The sequence below is a fragment of the Sciurus vulgaris genome, assembly GCF_902686455.1.
Source record: "Sciurus vulgaris genome assembly, chromosome: 15".
Lineage (NCBI taxonomy): Eukaryota > Metazoa > Chordata > Mammalia > Rodentia > Sciuridae > Sciurus > Sciurus vulgaris.
In genome coordinates this window covers 65,186,615-65,205,082 of record NC_136476.1, presented here as the reverse complement: position 1 = coordinate 65,205,082, position 18,468 = coordinate 65,186,615, and the positions used below count along the sequence as shown (strand labels likewise).

The 18,468-nt window shown below is 42.6% G+C and overlaps 1 long non-coding RNA gene across 1 annotated transcript; it reads right to left on the bottom strand.

Annotated features, from left to right (window-relative positions):
• Positions 1 to 878: 878 nt before the first annotated feature.
• LOC306644845 lies at positions 879 to 15,140 on the bottom strand. Its single transcript, XR_013759488.1, has 3 exons — positions 14,985 to 15,140; positions 2,676 to 2,825; positions 879 to 1,498 (listed from the first exon to the last, which is right to left on the bottom strand). It is a non-coding gene; the product is annotated as an uncharacterized lncRNA (long non-coding RNA).
• Between the last annotated feature and the right edge of the window lie 3,328 nt (positions 15,141 to 18,468).

Here is an 18,468-nt window from a genome sequence, read left to right as displayed (position 1 = left end):
GGGGTTTCCCTTCTTCCTTTGTACACTCCGCATCCCCAGGCCTCACATTTTACACCTCAACTATTGCCACAAGGCCATGGAGTGGGGAGAGAATGTCTGCAGAACCTTCTTCTCCTGCCCCTTCTGCCTTGCATCCAATGAGATCTCATGCCTACGGAAACCCATCATGATTTCCTTACTTTCTACAGGATAAAAATCCAAGCCAAGCTCCTTACGCTGACATTCAAAGTGACAGATGATACGACGCTGACGTTCGTTTCTATTATACATTCTGTTACTCCAATCCTTCACCCTGTACCTGATCCTGATGGCAAATCTCATACTTCCCCGTGTACATTCCTACCATTTACTTCCTTAAACTCCTCTGATGTGCTCTGCCTTCATCCTGATTGTTACAAGTTCAAACTCTGCCCATCTGTCAAGAGTAATGTCAATACAACCACTTCTAGAAAGCCTTGCTTGGTGTCCACAACTTGGACCTCCATCTCCTTCCTCTGAGGTCAGATAGCAGGTCTTATTGGGCTCCATTACCTTTAAAGTGCATTGATTCTTTGATCCCATTTCTTATCTCTTCTTCAAGCTCCTTAGAAAAAGAACTCTACTTTTTTTTTGATAAATGCATTCATTCTCTAGCACTTATAATTGGTATTTGGTAAGTTTACTGAGTTAATTCAAAAATTGTGGGTCAAGGAAAGGCTCTGAATTAGCAGCTGATAAGAGGAAGTGTTAGAGTAATCTCTGACAAGGAAGCCCTGACATTCACAGTGTCACACAAAAGGCTATCTCTTTGTATTCTCATGGTCCCTCCTGAGTCCACAGCTCTCCTAAGCAGATTCCTCCAGTCAGTGATCTATCTCCTTCCAGTCATCCAGGGGCTCTGCCACCTCGGGGGCTCTGATTGTAGCTGTGCAAATAAGGTTGAGAGATCAAGGAAGGCTGCCCAGGACATTTTGTGGCCAGGCTGGAATACATTCTTACACTTTGGGTTCTTGATGACCAAGGACACCCGCATAGCCATAGCCTGATGAGTGAAAAATAAAATATTATTATTTTAAAGTACTGAAATTTTCAGTTGTTGTCCATGAAACCAGCAGCACTGGTGTCACCTGAGACCTTATCAAAATGCAGAAACATGAGTCCCACCCTAGACCTGTGGAATCAGAAAATGCATTTTAATAAGATCCTGGGGGATGGGTGTGCACATTCAGAGTGGCAAGCACTAGTGACAACAATTTCTGTCCATGTTTGAGAGATGCTCGTTCATAGCCCCAACCTAATTACAAGGAAGACTGGAAAATTGATCCTGCCCTGATACTTAGAAAGAGGAAACGAATTTTGCTATCAATGGATTTTGCCACAAGTAGCATTTAAGATGGAATGGACCCTGTTCCTCTTCCAGGTCAGCCAAGCCACTGACTCTGTATCTCATCTATCTGCTCTGCTGGCTGAATTGGGACAGGCTGTCTTAAGATGGCAGAAAGACAGGAACTTCCAATATCTGTGGAGAGATGGAATCCAGGTGAAAAAGCATATTAACAACCCTCAGTCAATGAAATTGAAAGAACATTAATTAGTGTTCTCTGAGGAAAAAAGTTTGCACCAGCTCCCACCAATGATCACTCAGCCTGGGTTCAGGCCCTCCGCAAGCCAGATGAGTCCGTGGTTAATTTTCTGTGAAGCTTTGACCTGTTTGATCTAATTATTTTCACTATTTCCATTGATCGTTATTTCTGTTTCTCATTAGTTGAAATTTATTTCCATTATTCTGTGACTATATATTTTTCCAGAGCACGAGGACTTGAGGTTCACGTTACTTTCATCTTTTCCTTATGATTGGTTAATTAACTAGAACTGAGTGGGGTATAGGGGGGAGTTGGCAAAGGAAACTTTTAAAAATCCCTTTTCATATAAATATGTAGACCACTTAACAAGAAAACTCGGAAGTCCTTTGTAATATTGTACTTGATGGTGTTTTGCTCAGGAAATACTAAGCCAGCTCTGATCTTAAGATTTAAAGCATTTCATTAAAATTTTAAAAAGAAAACATAATATTTCATAATACGAATTTACTTCATCTTACATGTGCCAGACACCGAAAAGATCAAGCTTGAAGCAGTCAGAATTTTCCCATTAACACGAATCATCTAGCTTTTATAGCGAAACATCCTTTCTCTAAATATACTGGATTCTTGTTTTCAAGCCACAAGGAAATGAATGATTTATAAACTCAATAGGAAAAGACAATAGATTCATAAAAAGTATGTATCGTGGGAAGCATTTCTATTGCTGAGTAGAAATCGACATTGTATGTCCATTCATATGATTTAAGATCAGGAGTCAATATGGTGTCGCATAGTTCATTTTGAGCTCTCGGGTGAATGAGTAATGTGCACATGTATGCCATCAGTCACGGGATAATTTCTGCATTGTATGACTTTCCTCTTACTTTTGCTGTCATTTGAGGCTAAGCAACCTCTCCTGATGAATTGTCCCTCTGATGGCTTCAACACCTGGCTTGATGACTTCTAAATCCTTCTTACCAGATTTCACCTTGTTCCTTTCACTATTCTTCTCAGTGCTGAGGACTCAACCCAGAGCCTTATGCATGCTAGGCAAGTGCTCTACCACCGGCCCACATCCTCAGTCCCCACCTCACTTCTGAGCTTCACACTTACACAATCAATTCAATGCTAGGTACGTCTGCTTCCAGAGGACCTCAGTGTGTGCCCCATCTTCTTCCAAAACTTCTCATTCCTTGTTATATTTCCAAAGAATCATTCACAAACTTGCCAACTGGACACAGGTGGAGATTCGTTCCTCATTTCCTGCATTTTCATTTCCACAAAATTAGTATGACCCTTTATATACATTTGTATTTGCTTCACCCACCCCTCCCAAACTTGAAGTGACTTTTGAAACAATCCACAGTATAGTTAGATGAAAATGGCCAAAGAAATAATGAAGTGGCAAAATAATGTCAGAAAATCACGTGAAGCCAGAGGAAGACTGATTCCCAGCACTGCAAAGAAGGAAGTTGGGGTATAAATGAAGTTCTGAGTTTTCCTAAGGCCAAAGCAAAGTAGGAAACACTTATCAGGGAATGTGATTCAGTGTCTGTCAGATTAGAGGAAATACCAGCTGCTCTAGAGGAGCATAATTTATTATGTAACAAAAGCAACGCCAGCAAATGCAGATGACATGGACTTTCATACAAGATGAGCTGGGCCAATGGAACTTCCTTGGATGCAGACCTTGCCTATTTATCAATTAGATAATTGACCATGAACCTAGGTAAATACCTTAGTGAATGTCTTAATTAACTTTTCTAAGTGGACTGCTTGAACGAGAGAGTGGAGTTGGGCAAAGAACTTCCCCATGTCCACAGACTCTTCTTTTTCTCAGTATGTGATTCTACTGGGCATTCTAAAATCAAACCCTAATGCAATTTAAAGCACATGTATTGCTTTACGGCCCCTCTCAGCCCAGGGACTGCAGTTAGGTCTGAAAATGCAAAAGCAGACCTACTTGTTTTCTGGAGGCTTTGTAGACCAGTGGAAAAATAACTTTAGAATCTGATAGTCTTGAGTTTGAATCTCTTTAAGTTCTGACTATATGCCCTTGGGCAAGTGATTCTACCTCATTGGGCCACAGTTTCATTATCTGTAAAATGCAAATAATAATGCCCATCATATAGGACCATAATGAAACTTAAATGAGAAAATATCAACACTCAAGGCACGCCATAATGCTCGAAAAATGTTAATTATAATAATGATTATTAATTTAAATGTTTCTATTATGACCATCATCGTTATTATTTTCAAATTGCATTAAAATTATTTGTTTACGTGTCTCTAGACTAGACTCTCACAGAAACCTAATATATTCTTGATTGCTGTAGTTCCAAAACTCATTTTATTCTATCCAAATTGGTTATTTGACAGCATCTCCCAAAGTTAGAACTAAAACCGGAAATTATAAAGACCCAACAAATATTTTAAGAGACCTTCATTCAGCAAGAGCCCTTTGAAAAGAGAGTGAGAAGTGATAAAGATGACGAAGCACAATTTGGCATTTTATTATTATGGTGAGATCACCTACATAATTTTGCTTCAATCGCAGAGCCACACTGCAAAGCAATTACTATTCTCAATGTGAAAACTGAATCTCAGAAAGGTAAAATGGCTTGCCCACACCATACAACCAAGACTGTCCACTTTGAGCTGTGTTTTTTCTCTTGTGCCAGTAATTCTTACACAGTAGTTGTGTCCAAGAATAACCAGAGATCTAGTTCAAAATATCTTACCAATCCCCTCTCCCAGAGATTCTGACTTAGCCCTTCCATTCTGGAAAATAGGAATCTACTCTTTAACAAGCACCACATGTGATTTTCTGATCCAGGTAGACAGATAAAGGTATCCCCTCTACCAGCAGAGACCTGGGATTTGGAAATCGCAGTCTCCATTTTGTTAACAGTTTCATTTTGCCTCTTGACCGAGCCTTGGGCCCTAGTGCAGGAGAGGATGAGTGGAAAGTCTGGACTGATTGCCTCTCTGACCAGCAGCACATGTCCAAGGGTGGAGGCGGCCTGTGTCTACAGCACACCAGAGTGGGGGTGTCATAGAGACCAGGGCTCTGAAAGGCTTTGGAAGAGCCTGGTCCATCTTCTGCTAGCCATCTTCAGCTTCTGTGGCCATAACTGATTCCCCCATCTGTGACTCCCACAGTTCTTTGTGGACAACACAGCATGCTACTTGGCAAGCCTGCCTCCTGGAGAAAGAGGTACAGGGCGGGAGGGCAGAGGAATCCCACCTGCAATCTTGCTGTCTCCAGTCCCAGACGCTGGCACTCGGTAGGACTCACTGAGCATGTGGGTGAATGACTGGCTGTGTGCAGAACAGAGTAGTAGCACTCACAATATGGAATAAAAGTTCCCTAACTACCTCTGTTAGGTTTGATCACCTCTAGAATTCAAAGGAGAAGTTTAACTTCCTATATTTTTGTGTAACACTTTAAAAACATAAAAGGGCATTTTTGTTATTTTTTGTTATGCTATAAAAAAATGATAAATGGGACTTTCTGTGGTTTGTGAGACATGAAACACATAACATAAAATGTTTTGAAAAAATAATTTTACTGGAAACGATATATTTGGAAACTGATTTGCTATCTCAATTGCCAACCTTGGCCTGCTAATGCCCCAAAGTTTGTAAGGTATGAGACTTTGGGAAGCAACCAACCACCATTCTGTAGAATGACTTTCTCAGAGCAGCATCAAGTTCAACACACAGCACACAGCATCAAGTCCAACGTCCTATTGGTGTCCTCTCCGTTACCCTCTTATGGGGGGGGATGCAACTCCACCCCACAGTTGCAGTAACTGAGTTGCAGAAATCGCACAGTGAGTAAGAGATAGAACTCAGAGCACACAATGTGTGTCCTTCTCTGGCTTGGTGGTTTCATTTTGCATAATGTCTTCCAGATTCACCCATGGTGTCGCATATGTTAAGATCTCCTTCTTGCGAATACTGAAAAATATCCCATTGTCTGTACGGACCACATTTTCCTCATCCAGTCTTCCACGGATGGACATTTAGGTTGCTTTCCTACCTTGACTGATATGAATAAGCCTGCAGTGAACATGGAAGAGCAAAGATCTCTTCAAGATCCTGATTTCAGTTCCTTTTGGATAAGTACCCAGAAGAGGGATTGCTGAAGCATATGGTAGTTCTATTTTTAATCTTTTGAGAAACCTCCATACTGTTTTCCATAGCTGCTACAATATTTTGCACGCAAGATGCGTAAATTCTAGAGATTGGGTGTACAGCACAGTGCCTGCAGTTAACAATATGTTATTGTGCACTTCAATATTTTGTTAAAGGATACATGTCACATTATGAGTGCCTTTACCCGCTCCCCCCACACATAGTGGGGGCACAAGGAAACTCTGGGAGATGACAGATAAGTTACTAACACATTGATTGTAGCAATGGGCTCGCGGGGTTTGATGTGTCCAAATTCATCAAAGTGTATACATTAAATAAGTGCAGTTTTTTGCATATCAATTATACCTAAAAAAAAAAAAAAAAAAAAAAAAAAAAAGCTGTTAAAAAGAAAGAAAGCTTTAGTGGGCCTGCTTCACAGCAGAGGAATATACTTAACACTACTGAACCACATACTTTAAAATTGCTAAGACAGGGGTTGGGAACATAGCTTAGTGGTAGAGAGCTTCCCTAGCATGCATGGGACCCTGGGTTTGATACTCATTTTCGCAGACACATTTTCCCAGGCATTGACATGATTTCTGTGAATTTTATTTGGTGCATAATACTCCATCCAAGATGTGCCTCATTAATTAATTATTTTTACACAGTTATATCTAGTTGTTTCATAGTTATTTCTATCTTCACTGGTCTAAGTAATTCTGTAATGAACAGCTTTACTAATAAAGCTCTTTAAAAAACTTTAGATTAGGGCTCTTAAGATACATCTCCAGAAGTGTGTTATGGGTCTACCAGCTATGACTCAGCATCACACAAGTTGCCCAAACACTTTCTGAAGCTGTCATTCTCCTGCACTCCATCAACACATTTGCCTTCACTGTACCCAGGGCCAGCTTCACGGATGTGTCCGCTGTGAAGTTCCACAGAGTCCCAGAAGGACTTCATGTTTGCTTAAAGCTCTATTAGCAGCACCTCGAAATTCTCAGTGTGATTTTGAATGTGTGCTTTGCAAACAGAGTCTGATGGAACATGCAAGTGAGTGGAAGGAATTCCAGCCATACGTGTGTCCCCTGCTCCTAGCTGCCCTATGCCCATATAGTGTCCACCATGCTCACCGGTACAAAATTCCAGCAGGACCATGTGTGCGGGAGCCAACAAGGCTCCAAACAAGTGTAAGGGAAGTGTAAGCCTGGACCCCTGATGCAGGGAGAGTCAGGGTGCTAAGAGGTCCAGCTTCTTAAGGGAAGCAGAACTTGCTTTGAATGGTCAACAGCCAGCCCACCATAGGCTTACTTGGAATGTTACTTTTCTGTTTTTGTCAACCCCTTAGTTTAGTCTCCTTTTATCAATCCGCTAGCCAAAGGTAGAGAGTGTTGGTGGAGTGCACATATATCCAGAAGTGAGTTAAAAACAATTGAGCTAGTTTTGTGCAGTAATTACGCTATTCTGATGATAATAATAAACTACATATGCAGGCACGTGCTGGAGAGCACATATTTTGAAGGTAATGCAAATACAGAATGTAATGTCAAGGATCCCCGAGGGAGCTGGCCTTCACATTCTAAATGCAGTCAGTCGCTTTATGGAAGGATTTGACTAGGAGCAGTATTCCTCTTGTCTTCCCCACCCTCCTCTACCTGCCTTCTGGCTCAACAGCAGGCTGACGGCTTTTTTTGAACAATCTAATCAGTGACAGGCGCCCAGGCCAATTTCTCTAGATAGGAACAGATTAATAGCAGGATGGTTTGGGGGCTAGAATTCGGTGAAAGGCAACGAGGCTAATATTTCTTTATTACCATGTACTCTATGACTCTTAGGTTCCTTGTTTACTTGCTTGCTGGGAAATTTTTACAACCTCGTTCTGCCAAATATTGTTCTCCTTTGGGTTAAGGCCTCATTTCTGAAATATAACTTTTGAACTTTGAACTGCAGTAAAGTCACTCTTGCTATTATGAGTTGATTCTTCTTTATGAAATTGCAAAGTTTTCCTTCTATGGACATTATTACCACAAGAGATTACTTGGTGTCCAGTGTGCAAAATCTCCTGAGGTTGGTGACCCTTCGCCTGGAGAAGAACCGACATAACCTCTGAGGCAGGAGCTTTCAAAGGTGGCCACACGCTAGAATCAAGTGAGGAGCTTAAAAAATGAGGGATGCCTGCATCTTGCCCTCCAAGATCCTGACTCAGTGGGTCTAGAGTCCATCCTGGGCACTGAGAGTTTCACAAGCTTCCAGATGGTTCCGTACGCAGCCACAGTTTTAGAAATGCTTAAAGACATTGCTCTAAGATCTCAAGTACTTAAATCCATGCAACCAGCTAAGTCAGAAGGTTAGCATCAGTAGCATGCGACAAACAATTATGGAACCCCTGCTGGCTGGAAGGCTTGATGCCTTCCCTCTGGGAATTACAGAGATGAATGAGAGAGGCTGGAAAGGGGGATTTGGGGAGAAGTTGATTAAAGCATACAACATTATGGTTAGATGCAAGAAATAATTTTAGTGTTCTATGGCACAGTAGGGTGACTCTAGTTAACAGTAATATATTGTATATTACTAAGTAGCTAGAAAAGAGGATTTTGAACGTTCCCATCACCAAAAAAAAAAAAAAAAAAAAATGATAGTGTTTGGGGAAATGAAAATGCTAGTTACCCTGTTTTAACCATTATATATTATATACGAGTACCAAAATATCACACTGTAGCCCATAAATAAGTACAATTCTTATGTGTCATTTACAATTTAGTAGAAAATTAACAAGATAGCTTCTCAGGTTGGAGGGGCTTTCTAGATGGAGGACAAGTGAGGAAGTCAGCAAGATAGCCAGAGAATGCAGAGTGTATGGAAGACAGACATACCCACGGGCCAATAAGACACTTTACATGTGTGTGGCCTGTGGAAGGAATTTCTGGGACCTCTTCAGAGAGGAAGTTACGTGTTGGATTCTGGTGCATTGTCAGGAATAATAAAAAGGCTAAAAGCAATAGTCTCCCAGGGCAGGGATAATGTCTTGTTCAACTTTGTGTCCCGAGTGACCAGTACTATACTGGTACACAACAGATGGTCATTCCCACATGATTGAAGAATAAGTGAGTGGACTGATAAGGCTGTAGCTGAAGATGATCAAAAGACCAAAAAAGAAAAAAGTTTGTAAAGTTTGTCTGAACCATATCATGCAGGTCTAGAAAGTTCTTAAGCTGGGTATTTCCAACATCTGGGCTGTTCATCAGGAAATAAATCTGGTGGTAGATTTATAAGATGCTTTGGGTGGAGAATAAACTTGGAGGTGTCTCGAGAAGCAAGAGCCATGGAGTGGGTTGATGAGGACCTGAACTAGGTCAAGGTTAGGGGGATAGAGTAGAAAAAAGTTCTTGACATTGTTCACTGGTGTGCTTACAGAGGAAGCCCTACCTTAGGAGACCTCCCCCAGCTATCTCCTACTGACACTCCAGAAGAGAAGAATCTCGTAGTGAAACAGACATGATTACCTCACGTACATATACGACTGCCTGACCGATGTGATCCTACACTACGTACAATCAGAAAAATGAGAGATTGCACTCCATTTATGATTTATCAACATGTATAAATGCATTCAGTGTCATGTACAACTAATTAGAACAAACAAAAAATTTAAAAAATAGTAAAGCTGAAGGAAAAAAAGAGAGAGAAGAACCTCAGATGCTACCCTTGTCTCTTATTGAGTAAACTTGTGGGAATGTCCAGCCCAAGAAAAGTGTGATACTCAATGCCAATGTTTCCTCTTTGAGTTCACTCTTTTCCTTACAGATAGCCAGGGTACACACTGATTCCCCCAGCAGAAAGGTAGCTAAGCACACCTCCTGCAAGCCTTCTTAGCCTGACTCTGAGAAACAGAGAGGCTTCTCAAGGTCAAGGGCCTTGGCTTGATGACTCAGTGCAGGAGCAGAGCCAAAGAGGGCCTTATATTACAGAGCTTCCAAGATGGAAGAATCCTTCAGGACCATGGAATTGAACTCTCCATTTTGTGAACAGGGCAGAAGGTCTAATGGAGAAGACCCAATTGCTCAAGAGAGATGCCATTATCCAGCAGGAAAGGGATCTGACGCTTCCCCGGATCTGACGCGCCCAGTCCCATGTCCTGCCCAACCCAGCCTCCATCACCAAGAAAGGGGGCAATCAGAAGACTAGATCCAAATGCCAACCAGGGAGGCTGTTTTATTTCCTTCCCCTGTGAGGGGCAGTTGTGCCCAAATCTCCCTAGGAAACCCTGTTTCTGGGGATTTTTGATGCCACTGACCCCACAGTGCTGAGCACCTGTGGGCACTCTAGTCTGGAGTCCATCAAGTCCATTTTAAACTTCCTACCCCATACAAAATGAGTATCTCCACTACCAAAGATGAATCAGGCCAGTATGGTGGCACAAACCTATCATTCCAGCTATTCTGGAGGCTGAGGCAGGAAGATGGCAAGTTGGAGACCAGCCTCAGCTACATAGCAAGACCTTGTCTCAAATTAAAAAATAATAATAATAAGATAGAGCAAAAGGGCTGGGGATGCAACTTGGTTTTAGAGTGCCCCTGGGTTCAATCGCCTGTAATAAATAAATAAATAAAAAGAAGATTTTGATTAAACTCTTCAAGAGAAACGTATTTTGTAAACAGCTATGCAGTCACTGAATACCAATGCATTCTAAAGAGGGAGAGAACGTGGAGGGGATCAGGATTAGAAATTGTTCTTTCCCCAGCATATTAGATTAACAAAAAAAATCCATGCCTTTGTCCAGACTATCTGTGACTGGTCATTTAATGAGGTGACTTGACTGGAGCATCGGGTGCCTAGCTATTTGGTTAAACATTATTCTGGGTGTGTCTGTGAGGGATTTTTCTGGATAAGAATAATATTTGAGTCAGCAGACCAAATAAAGCAGATTGTCCTCAGGCCTCACCCATTCTGTTGAAGCTCAGAGTAGAGCAGAAGAGAAGGCTGAACAAGGGAGACTTCATCCTGTCTGCCTGACATCTTTAAGCTAGAACACGGGTCTTCTCCTGCCTTTGGACTAGAACTTACACCCCTGGCTCTCCCGGATCTCAGACACTGAACCAAGACCGGAACTGCACCACCAATCTGCGTAGAGAGCACAGACCAAGACTCCATCACAAGGGACGGGCACAAGCGTTCACATTTCATTATCACAACAGTCCCGAGGGGAGGAGCGGTGGGTTAGTAGGTGTCTTGGCCGCTTGGACCACCATAATCAAGAACCACAGGCAGGGTGACCTAAGCAAGAGGAAGTCATTTCTTAGAGTTCCCGGGTCTGGAAAGTCCGATACCAACATGCAAGCTACATCAGTTCCTGGTGAGAGTCCTTCTCCAGGATTGCAGAGAGCTTCCCTCAGCTGAACCTAGTTACCCCCCAAAGGCCCACTCTTCAAACAGCATCACATCCCAGGTCAGGGCTTCAACATATGAATCTTGGAGGACAAAAATATTTAGGGCTCAGCAATATGCTACCCATTGTACAGATGAAAACACTGAAGGCTGGAAAATAAAGTAACTTTCCCAGACTCACCAAGCTTGTGAGTACAGTTTACATTCTTAATACCCTATCTCCCTCTCAGCCGCCATGCTTTCTACAACAACCACATTTTATGTTAGCTTTTCTAAAACATAGCAAGGTTCTCATCTTTAGAAATAGCCAGTAAAGATATGAAAAGTTACCCAACCTTACTAGGTGTCTGGGAAGTGCTAATTAAAATGACAGCAAGATTTCATTTTTCACTCATCAGATTGGCCAAAATTAATATCCAGTGTCAGTGAGGGAGGGGGGAGGGTGTGCTCTTAAATACTGCTTGCAGAAATGCACATCGGCAGCCCGTTTGGAGGGCAATTTGGAACTATCTATAAAAATTTATATGCCTATTCTCTTTAATCAAGCATTTTAGTTCTTGATACCCACCCCAGGGAAATAGTTTCACAGAGGTACAAAGAAGTATACATTGCATTTTCTGGTAACAATGAAATATTGGAAGCGCCATGTTATCCATATTCACAGGGACTAGTTAGCAGGACTATTGTGTATCCAAACAATAGCATCTGTGAAACCTTCTAGAAGAATGTGGCTGGCTTCCATATTCTGGACACGGAACGCTTCATTCAGTAGAACAGCAAACTGGGGAGTATGGGCAGCATAATTCTATTTATGAAATTTAAAAAATCACCAGATACTTCTAAGTCTGTATTATATGTCTTTATGTATAATATTTCATGGAAAAAATTCAAGGACCCATACACATCAAACTGTTCATAGTTACTCCTTGGGACTGAGTTAAAGAGAAGCCAGAGGGAGTTTTTGAGTTGATCGTGTATTGGCTGAAATTTCACAGTGAAAATGCATGCATGCTCTTGTTTTCATAATTACAGTAAGTAAATAGTTACATAAATCAGTAAAAACATGGAAAAGGAAGGTGCTTTCCTTCAAAACACTTCTATTTCTTCCCAAACAATAAAACCCGGCAGGGTGGACCATGTAGGATTATTGCCTCCACATTCCAAGTGGGAAACCAAAGAATCCACGAGAAGAAGGGACTTGTCTGGGGTGACAAGGTGGGGTCACTGTAAAAGTAGGGCAAGAGCCCAGGTCTTCTGACACTTCAGTCCTCGAGCTCCATGGACTGCATCTCCTTGCTTCATTTGGCTTCCACCATCTTGGCGCCATCTTGCCTGTGAGCAAAGTGAGCCATCAACACATCCTTGCAAAAGAACCTCCAACTTGTAAAGAGTTTGAGGGTTTCCAAACTTTTTATCTTTCTGCTCTTTTCTTTTCAGACCACGGCTGGGACTGGAAGCCAGCATCCTTCAAATCTCTACTTGAAACCTGCAGGGTCAGTGTTGCAGAGGGCTCCTCTGATGTTCCATCCGATTTCTATCCAAATAAATCTCATTTTGCTGATGTCTATAAAGTCTGACTTTATAGCAGAGAGCTCTCCTAGAACTCTGTCTTTAATAAAAGGGGAAAGAAGTGGAACTACTAATTTAGTTTCTTTAAAAGGCATGTATTTTCATGCACATTAAGTCCATCTGTTGGTGAAATGGATGCCTTTGCACAGTGTATAATTTGATAAAACCCAAAAGAACTCAGAGCTCCTAGCTTGAAGCAGAAATAGAGAAAGTGGCTGGGAACCTGACTAAAGAGGAGAAATCCACCAAGTGCTATTTTTAGAAGTAAAACCTGATTTAAAAAAAAAAAAAAATGACCCATCATGGGGAAAGATTAGTGTTTTCAGTGTAAGTAACAGCCTCTCAGCATATTCAAACTGCTGTGCGGACTGAGATCAAAGGGCCTGCTCTCTTGTTGGGGATATCTTTTTCATGGCATTGTGCAATATCTGATCACCTCGTTCTCTGCCTCATACTATCCAACAGGTCCCTATTGATTGCAGAGATCTTACAAACTAGCAGCTACATGTTTATTTGCCAGGATGAAGTCTTTACAATTTTTGAATGTTGGCAACATCTAAAACTTGGCATTCCCCATCAAAATCCTGATTTCTCATTTCTCAAAAAACCTGAAGATCTAGCCATGCTTGGTCCAAATTCCTGCCGAGCATTAACAGGCTGATGCTGAGTAATGGAGGCATAATTTAGACACCATTCACTTCCTGCTGTGCCATGGTTCCGCCTGGGCAACACCTAGTCAGAAGAATATTCGAGGTCCTTCACTATTGGCGAAAGGTCAACTCCTCCATACTCATCTTCTTCCAGTTCTTTCTCCATTTATTCACTTAGTCAATTAACCTTCATTTTTCACCATGTGTACCAGACAGGTTGCCAGGTAGATACAAAGATGAATGAATAGAAATGTGTCTGTCAGTTAGGGTTCTAGAAGATGGCACATACAGATTAGGATAATTTGAGTAGGACTGGTGGAATGGGAAAGGACCCACAGTACCCTGGGTCTAGAATTTGGGGACTGTTCGTAGTGCTAACCCTGAAGGGGGAGCGTTGCCTTGCAGAGAGATGTTACAACCTTTTGATAGGAATTCAGCTTAAGATAGCCCTGCAGAGCAGGAGCAGGGGGAGAATCACCTGCCCTTACTGTCCTCTCTTCCTCTGATCTTCCAAGAGGACTTCTCCATTGGTCAAAGCCAAAAATAAAGAAGATGGGGCCTTTGGATGCAGCCCTTGAGATCAGCTTCCACAGGCAGAGATCAGGTCAGGGAAAGGGCCGTGGAGATCCAAGGTACAGGAAGGTACTGGGCCAACCCATTCCATCCTTCAAGGAACTCACAGAAAAAGGCAAGTCACTGACAGTGCCAATGCAGGGTTGGGAGTGTTGGGCTAACAAGAATCACAGATGGCTGGAAGCGCTCAGAGGGAGAGGCTCCCTGGGCAGAGGCGGCTAACCTCAGACAGCTGAAAGTTCCCAGGAAACAGCAAGCTCAGGACAAAAACAGAAATGATCAAGAGCAAAGAATTACTCAGAAAGAGGTGAGAAAGGAAAGCTGAGGAAGGGAGCATCCTATTGCTCAGAATGGATGGGCACCCGGTGCCCACTCACTGGGTCCCTCAAAGTTCTCCAAAAGTCTCCTGCTCTTTTATATCTTAAAACTCTACATAATCACTTCTCCTCTTTTGGGGAAGTTACCTCCTCCTTAAATCACTTCCCAAAGTAATTCTACTCCTGAATCTACCCAAGAGAAATGTGGTAGATGTGCACCAAAAGACATATATTACTGTGCTCAAAACAGCATTATCATAGTAACCAAATGTCCATCAATAATAAATGGGATCATGAAGCATGCCATATTCACAGCATAGAATACAACAGAACAGTCAGGATGTACAATCTACATGTGCAAAAATATGGATGGATACCACAAATAGATGCTGAGTGAAAGAAGTAAGATAGAAAAGTACACATCCCCAAAAGATTCCTCATCAAAAGATCTCAAAATCAGGCAAAGTCAGATCTGTGGAGCTAGAATTCAGGACATCAATGACCCCTTAGGGGAGTGGTAGTTACAGGAAGATGGCCCCAGATGAGGAACTCTGTGTGGCTCCTAATGTCCTGTTTGAAAATTCATTGAGCTGTGATCACTTATGTATACTTTTTCTGCGTGTTATATTTTTTAAAAATGTTCAAAACACTTAAGTCACTTTCTCTGGGAAAGTTTTTGAATAGCAAGAACTGGAAAGGCCCTAAGTTGAAGGAGTCCAGGAAATCTTTTGGTAAAACCCACCCAGAGCCCTGGAAAGGACAGTGACTCAGGAGACTGGACCTACCTCGAATTCCCAGGTGATCCTGGACAGTCCTGTATGCTCTCTTGGCTCTCTCTGCTCCTGTAAAATGATGCAAAGAAGTAGATGTATTTCCATTTCTTCTCACTGATAAGGCGTTTTGGAGGCTAAAGGATCATCCCTCTTCTGAATTGCCTTACCAGTCTGGACCATTTCTGTTCGCGAAACAACCCATAAAGGGCTTCATCTCCCAGCTGAGCAGCTCCCAACTCTCTCATCACAAAGGGACCTTGCCATGACTTTTCTCCCATGAGTCCCACATCCTGAAAGAAGAGGTGACAAAAAAATGTTGATTGCATAATAACCCATTTGTCTTAATCAACACATTTATATTAATGCCAACCTAACCTTGTGACTAGTGTGAGATAACCAATATCCCCCAATTGGGTTGTGTAATTCCTGCTCACAGCACAGTAACCTGATCATTTCGTTCACCAGGGAAGATCTATGGCAGGAATTCATGTAAGATTTCCAAGATTATGACACAGAAATTAATTAGGAAGCCTTTATTTATTTTTCTTTATGTTCTGGAGGTAGCAGCCCTAAGCCAGGGCCTTCACATACTGAAGAGACCTTGGATTTGATCTTCAGATATGTTATGGTGCTGCTTGCCTGACCTCTTTTCAATAATGATCTCAGAAGATGAAGTCGTCAATGATAAGCCAAGAAAGGGAGAGATGATTTGAATAATATTTTATGTTTATAAAAATGATATCATTGTTTTAACAATTATTTTTATAATATGAATTACTTTTGTTGGGCTGCAAACAAAACACCATAAACTAGGTAGATAATAAACAATGGAAATTTATTTCCCACAGTTCTTGGGGAGTCCAAGACTTAAGATGCTAGAATATTCATTGTCTGATAAAGTATCTCCTTCTCATTCACAGGCAGCACCTTCTAACTGTCCCCAAATGTAGGAAGGTGTGAGCAAGCTCTCAGAGTACTAATCCCTATCAGGAGAGTCCCACCCTTGTGACCTAATCAACTCACAAAGGTCCCCACCTCTTATTGCCATCACCTTGGGGGATAAAATTTCGATATTATAAATTTGAGAAAAGGAAGTGAACACAAATATTCAGATCATGGCTCCAAAATTGACTACATGTATGTTGGACATCTTTTTATTGATATGTTTTTAATTAGCACTTATTCATGAGATGCAGGGCAGCATTTCAATACATACATACAATGTGTCATGATCAACCAGGATAACTGATAGGAACTTTTTATGCATGTCACTAGGCAACTTTACACAGGTTAATGTGGGTTGTGGAGTCAGGCAGTGCTGGTTCAAATTCCTCCTCTGGCTCTGACTTAAGTGAGCAGATACTTACCCTCTCTGAGTCTCCATTGTCCTCCTTATCTGAAGCATGGGGCTGCTATCGTGGTTCACTGAGTTATTTGGAAGATCAAATGTGCACAGTCCAGGGAAGCATATGGTACAGGCTCACCACATAGGAAGTGCTTAAAGTGAATAGGTTAGCTCTTCCTAGTAACTAATGTCTTCACGATGCCTTTTTCAGGAAAGCTTCATTATTCACACTTTATAAAGGAAAAACTGAAGGCAGGAAACCAGCCTGAGATCTCACGGACACTGATCAGGGATGATTCTCCTTCTACTTGATGCCAAAACCTGACCTGTTTCCACTCTTCAATCCTTCAACAGATCAGATTCTGCAGCTGATCTTCTCAGAGTTGTTTCTATTTCCTTATAAGCATTAGTTTTATTAGTTTGTTTATAGTTTTTTCCTTATAAGCATTAGTTTGAGAAGAAAATAATATTTCAGTTTAGTTACTTGATAGTTTAAAGGAATAAAAATAAATGACGAGGTAAGACTTTGCACTTATCATAAAGCTTAATTTTTCCTAAGCGTATTTCTTAAGGACACTTTCAAGATTGTCAGCCATAATTCTGTCACTATTGGTAATCTTATTTCAGGAATTAGCAAAGGACTCGGAGAGACCCGGTCATACCACAAGACCTTGGGTACCTCAGCTCCCTTCTGTGGAACCCAGGAGTGGACGAAGGCTCTGCAGCCCCAGCACCCCGACAGCAAAGCTCCCCTTCTGAGATCATTCCAGGACCTTCCCACGGGCGAGCAGGTCCGCTTCAGAAGATTGACATCTGCCCCTTCTTCCTGAACTATGTCAGAGGGGAAAGAAAGGAAAAGGGGGGAAAGATAGAATCCAACATCTGTTTTCACACCGTGGCTGGGAACTCATTCCTCCAACATTTTTCATACTTGACCAGAAGGGCATTTCGTCACGAGTAACGGGATCCCTCCCTTGCTCTCTGGCTGCCTCTGCACTTTGCTGATAAGACAGTAACTAATCTGCTGATGCGCGTTTCCAGGAAGCGTAGCTTCTCCCCGGCCGAGGCCAGCGCTGCTGTGTTCCCAGAGGCAGGTGTCCGAGCCCAGGGCCTGAACGGCTGTCCCTTCTCAGGCGAGGCAGCCCAGTCACTGTCCTTGGGCTCCCCAGTCCTCCTTTCAGGACTCTGAAGGCGGGATTCTTTGCTTTTACAGCCGTCACTCCACCCCGCAGTGAAAGGGCCCCGTCCTGCTTGCCTCCGCATCCCCAGCCACAGGCCGAGCCGCGAGAGCGCTCAGTCCCACCCGCGGCCCCCGCCTCCCGCGCCCACTCTGGGCCTCCGCAGCGCTGCTCTTCCTAGAATCCCTCGGCCCCGGGCAACATTCTGCCTACTCGTCATGTCAGCTCCTAGCTGACCCTCTCGACCGCCTTCATTAGCTTGTTTGCCACTGACAGAGAAGAACACTAAGTCACCAAGAAGCTGTATTGTGTCCCTAAGTCCAGGCATATCCAAGATGCGAGCCGGGCCTTGGGTTGAAGGGCGCTCACGCTAAGCCAGCAGTCCTCTGGCACTGGGCCCAGGACCCCTCGCAGTCTGGAAAATGATTGAGGACCCCAAAGAGCTCTTGCTTCTGTGGGTTCTACCAGACACCTATTAGAAACTGAAGTCAGGTCATTTTTTCAAACTCAAGAACGCTTAAATTAAGCACAGGTCTCATTTTCAAGACATCATGACATCACACAGTGAGGGAGCTCCAGAAGACCCATGAGAGGGTGCATATGAAGAAGTGGAGCACTTTACAAAAGTGCTTCCAACCCCGAGGTCCCCTGAGAGACAGTCGGGGTCTCCAGTCAGCACTCTGACAACTTCTGCACCTCACGGTCTCACAGCCCTAAAGGAGCACATGCCACGAATCCCATCTTTCTTACACAGTGCTACTCCAGTCCATAAGCAATTATTGGGCTCCAACTGTGTATCAGGCACAATGCTAGACACTGGGGTACAATGGCAATCATCAAACGCATCCCTGCCCTCAAGAAGCTTCCAGTCAAGTGGAGGAGACATGCAGAGCAAAAATAGACCACTCCAATAAGTAATTTTTAACTATCAAAAATATTAGGAAAGAATGAGGCATAATGAAGCCATACCTAA